The following is a 6,056-nucleotide window of genomic DNA, read 5'->3' on the forward strand; positions in this document are numbered from 1 at the left end:
AAAAAAAAAAAAAAAAAAGAATATTCTAAGACTTTTACACAGAGATGTAGAAGTCACCAACATATAGCTGGCATTTTCAGCCAACGTGGGCAGTTGTAACTGTGCTAGAAAATTGTGTACACTGACAAAAGCAGAGAATCTAAGACAGAGCCCAAATAAATACCAACACCTAACAGAGAGAGGAAAAAGAGCTTGAACAGGAGATTGGAAACGTGCAGCCAGAGAAGTAAGAGGAAAGCCAGAAGGATGAATATAAGGGAAGCTGAGGGAAAATAATTTCTCAAGAACAAGAAAATGATCAGCAGTGTTAAATAATGTTGAGACACCGGGCTCGGTGGCTCAGCCTGTAATCCCGCGCTTTGGGAGGCTGAGGTGAGTGGATTGCCTGAGCCCGCGGGTTCGAGACCCACCTGAGCAGCGAGACCTCATCTCTACAATAAATCAAAAAATCAGCCGGGCGTGGTAGCGCATGCCTGTAATTCCAGCTACTTGGAAGGCTGAGGTGGAAGGATCACCGGAGCCCAGCAGGTGAGGCTGCGGTGTCCGGGAGCGGCCACTGCACTCCAGTCTGGGCGACAGAGTGAGACTCCAACTCAAAAAAAAAATAACAATAATGTTGAGACATAGTGACTGAAAATCTTCCGCTGTGTTTAGTGATATGGAGGTCTTTGATGACCTTGAAAGATCAATTTCCACTATGAAGGAATGTGTGGGGCTTGGAAATGGGGTAAAAGTCATATTTTAGTGTGTTACAGGGTAAGTTACAGGTAAGGAAATCAAATAAAAAGCCACAGAACCAAATTCTTGTTGTTCCCATAGAAACAAGATTCAGGGACATTGAAGGATTTGGGGTGAAAAGAGAAATCAGAAGTCCTAGGATACTTGCTAATTAGTTTAACAGAATGGAATCTAGGACTAGATGACATAAGAATATAGCAAGAGGTTGTATGAGGATGGGAGAAAAAGGTCAAGAAGTTGCAGGGAATCTTAATATACATGTTCATTGATTATTGGATTCAGAGCAAAAATCGATCACCTGGTACTCAGTGCTCTGAAAGAATCTCGCTGTCTTAATTGAACTTGTGCTAAACTGTCTGATATCTCCAGAAGTAATGATTACAGTGACACTAGTGTTGCTGTGGGGCTGATGGTGGCTCCATCTAGTTCTTGTTTTATTGAGTCCTCCTAGAGAGAAAATTCACATCATAAACACCTGTGTCCTAGATACAGACTTTGTATCACCCCCTGGGCAATGGAGCAGTAAGTCATTCCAAAAACAGAAGCAACCCCTTGTATTACTAGATTCATTAGGTACTTCAGGGCTCTTAGGATTTCTTTTCTTAAGAGGAAGTCTGGGATTTTTCTCTTTTCCAGACTTCCTTCACAGTCCTCTATACCCAAGATTGAGATGCAGATCTCCTGAAACACAGATAATGGGAAACAGCACAATGTATTTGCTGTAAAAATGGACTTTGAAGTTAGTCCCGAAGATGCATTCTCAGCCATACTACTTAGAGAAGTACACAAAACAGAACAATTCATAAAGGCAAAGATTGAAAAGTTGGACTTCATTAAAATGAAGTTTATATAATTATGGATATGGTTGCACTTAGGTCTACCATTTTATTTTTTGTTTTCTATTGGTCTTATCTGTAATTGGTGCCTCTATTCTCTCTTTGAGGTCTCTTTTGGATTATTTCAATATTTTCAAACTCCATTTTAATTTAGCTGTTGATTTTTTAGCTAGATGCCTTTGTATTATTTTTAATGGTTTCCCAGAGATGACAATATACATCCTTAACTTCTCAGTCTACTTAGAGTTAATATTGGACCACTTCATGAAAAATGTAAAACCTTGAAACCACATAGGTCCAATTAACCTCCCCTCCACTATCCTTTGTGTTATAGTTGTCATAAGTATTACATTTACATACATTATAAACCCCACAAGGCAATGTTATAACTTTTGCTTTAAGTGATTAATCTATTTTAAATAAATTAAGAGAAAGATAAGATTATTTATATTTGCCTGGATATATATCAACCTTGAGGAACATGTAATGGCTGGTAGAGGAGAAGGAACTGGCAAAGAAGACTGAGAAAAAGCAGCCAGAAGTATAGGAAGCAAATCAGGAGAGCATGGTCTAAGGGAAGCCAGGGAAAGAGAAGGAGGAAGTAGTGAACAGTGTCCAAAGGTACTTAAAGATCAAATAAAAAAGAATGAAAATGGTGGTGTATTTAGTTACACTCAGGGAGGTAATTAGTGATAGAAAAAGGTAATTTGGTAGAGTGAGATGGGTATAAATCAAATTGGAGAGAGTCAAGTAAGCGATGGGGGAGAGAAAATAAAAACCGAGAAGATAGACAACTCTTGAGGAAATGTGAAGAAGGAGAGAAGAGAAGTTAATAGCTCTTCATACTGGGTCAAGTGAAGATTCTAGTTGTTTTAATCAGACAGACTGTCAGACAGGTGTATATGAGGATACAGGAAAGTCAGCAAGAAGGTTTCAGTTGAAAGGATGAGGTTAAATATATAGGTTGGCAAATGTATAGTTGACAGTGTAAGATTCTGGTGAAGATGGAAAGAGATAGGGTACAAATCACAGGAGAAAGGTTAGCTCTGAGAGATGACAGGACACCTACAGAGGTAGGTTGGTATATTTGCTGTTGGGAAGGCATGGTAGTTGACATATGATAGCTTCTTTTTTTTTCTCTGAAAAGTAGGAGGTGACATCATCTGTGAGAAGAGAGGAGGATGTATTGGAGGTTGAAGAATGAAGAAGGTTTGGAACAGTTGTTGTGAATAGAAAGTGAGATGTAATAACCTCTCAGACAACATTAAAGGTGTTTTACTTTGTAAGTTATTAGGAGACACTTTTTTGGGGGGGGCTTTAGTTTTAGAAACAGCTAGGTGATTGATAACTTTACAAAAAACAAAATATCAGTGGCTTGCATGTTTAAAGTGGCACTATGGCATAGCAGATATTATGGACCTAGAACCAGATGGCTTGGGATTGAATTCCAGAACTACCACTCACTACCTAGCTGATCTTGGAACAATTACTTAAACTCTGCATGCCTTGATTTCCTCATCTGTAAAATAAGGACTATAAAATAAATAACATTAGTCCTGATCCTATGGAATAGCTGTGAGAATTAAAGTTAGTTAATATGTGGAGTGTCCTTAGACTTGTATATAGTAAGAATTCCAATAGCTCAGTAATTGTTAGTGTCATTTGCTGATCAACTGATTCTTAACCTAGTGTCTAGTTCATGAGGGACAACTAAGTTAGAGTCAAAAGGTTGCTTAGTGGCTTGAAATCAAAGCATAGAGAATTAGTTGTATGATTAGACTCCCTGGTGGCCTCAAGCTATGATAACCTGATGTGTCCATCAGTGGAATTCTTGATTATGTGCTAAGGGTTGCAGGCTGGGGTGACCCAGCCACGTCATCCTATCCTGAATAACCATCTATATACCTCCTTCTCCTGTTATTCCTGTTATTTTAACTGTCAGAGTCCTTAGGAACGCATTATAGAATACTGCATGTAAATGAGCACTTAATCATTGACTGATGTGATGAATTTGGATAGAGATAAGTTGACATATATCTGAGGCAGATGGAAGACAGAATATCTACATAATTTCATCTGGTGATAGCCAAAGTCATGAAATTAAATCATCAAAATTAAATCAGAGAATTAGAGAATCTTGTATTTGGAAGGGCCCTTTAAGGCCATCTGGTCCAACCTTCAACTCAGCGTTGGAATCTTCCCTGCAGCATTCATGAGAGAGAATATCAGGCCAGTTGGGAAAGAGATTATGGCAGATTATGTAAAGCCAAATGGCATTTCAAACAAAATGTGTATACCTAGGCTCTGGGTGATTTGGTTTTAAACCAGTTGTACATAAGACACAATACCAAAAAGAGTTCAAGTTGTAAAACTATTTCTATTCAGATATAGATATCAAAAGCAGAAGCTTCACTAGACATTCCCATTGCTACCTTTTACTTGCTAGCTGACAATGATGCTCTACTCTGAATCAATGTACCCATCTGTGAAAAGGAAACACCATGTTTCAATATTCTGTGAGTGTTTCCAAAAATGAAAGTCCTTATATATGTATCTGCAGTCAAAGTAGCTTTGGACTAAAGCCAGGCTGTCAATTTGGGTAACTTAATCTTAGGGTAAGCTTTTCACTTGCTTTAGTGTGGAAAGTACTTGTGACATTTTGGTTGACCAGGTTAGGGCTGGTCCTACATAGAAGTGTGTGATATCAAATGTATTGGAAAGACATAGAATCACTGTCTCACTCCTTCCCCCTGATATTTTTCATCTTTTTTTCAAGCTTTTTGTTTTTGATAAAATCCAGCATCCCTTCTTGATAAAAACCCTCAAATACCTAGGTATAGAAGAAACATACCTCAAAATAGTAAGCACCATCTATGATAAACCCACAGCCAGCATATTGCTAAATGGTCAGAAACTAGAAACATTTCGCCTGAAAACTGAAACAATACAAGACTGCCCACTCTCACCTCTCCTGTTCAACATTGTGTTGGAAGTCCTAGATAGAGCAGTTAGACAAGAGAAGGAAATCAGGGGTATCCAAATAGAGGAAGCTAAGTCTATCCAAAAAAGGAAGTCAAGTTATCCCTTTTTGTTGACAATATGATCCTATACCTTGAAAATCTAAAAGAATCTGTCAAAAACCTGCTTTCACTGATAAAGGACTTTGGCAAAGTCTCAGGGTACAAAATAAATGTGCAAAAGACAGTCACTTTTTTTATATCAATATTTTTTATTTTGATATTGTGGGGTACAGTTAAGGGTTAGGTATACAAATATGCTTCATTCTGGAACCCTTGTTGATAAGGGGTGCCTCCCTGTCCCCAGACAGATATTGACTTTCATTAATCCCACCTCCCTTCCCCTCCCCCCCACAGTTTCCCACCAGTCACATTTTTATACATCAACAACAAGCAGACAGAGAGCCAAATAAAAAACACAATCCCATTCACAATAGAGACACACACACACACACACACACACAATGAAATACCTTGGCATCTCCCTAACAAGAGAAGTGAAAGACCTTTAAAATGAAAACTACAAAACACTGCTCAAAGAAATCCAAGAAGACACAAACAAATGGAAAAATATTCCATGTTCATGGATAGGAAGAATCAACATTGTTAAGATGTCCTCCCTACCAAAGGCAACAGACTCAATGCAATACCAATAAAATTACCAACAACATCATTCTTCTCAAACCTGGAAATGACAATACAGAAATTATTATGGAAACATAAACAACCACAAATAGCCAAAATAATCTTTAGCAAAAGAAACAAAGCAGGAGGTATCACATTCCCAGACTTCAAACTTTATTATAAGGCTGCAGTAATCAAAACAGCCTGATATTGGTACAAGAACAGGCATATAGACCAATGGAACAGGATAGAGGCTCTGGAAGCAAAATCTCAATTCTTCAACCAACTCATCTTTGACAAAGTCTCCAACAACAACCACTTGGAGAGGAGAACCTATTCAGTAAACGGTGTTGGAGAAACTGGCTGATCACATGCAGAAGATTGAAACAGGACCCCTACCTATCACCATACACAAAAATTAACTCTAAATGGATCAAAGATCTAAATGTAAAACCTCAAACTATAAGAATCTTAGAAAACGCAGGAGATAGCCTTATGGAAATTGGAACTGGCAGTTCCTATTCAGAATCCTAAGTGCCCATACCTAAGAAATAAGATAGACAGGTGGGACCTCACCAAACTAACGAAATTCTTCAAAGTAAAAGAAATCATCAAGAGAGCAGGGAGACAGCTCACAGAATGAGAAAAAATATTTGCCAACTGTATATCTGACAAAGGCCTAACATCTAGGATCTACAAGGAACTCAAATGTGCCGAAAGGAAAAAAACAAACAGCCCCATTAAAAAGTGGGCAAAAGACATGAATAGACACTTCTCAAAAGAAGAGATATGGGCAGCCAACAGACACATGAAAAAATGTTCAGCCTTACTAATCATCAGA

Source organism: Carlito syrichta, unplaced genomic scaffold, assembly GCF_000164805.1.
Source record: "Carlito syrichta isolate Samal-C Ts95f unplaced genomic scaffold, Tarsius_syrichta-2.0.1 Scaffold316004, whole genome shotgun sequence".
Taxonomy (NCBI): Eukaryota; Metazoa; Chordata; class Mammalia; order Primates; family Tarsiidae; genus Carlito; species Carlito syrichta.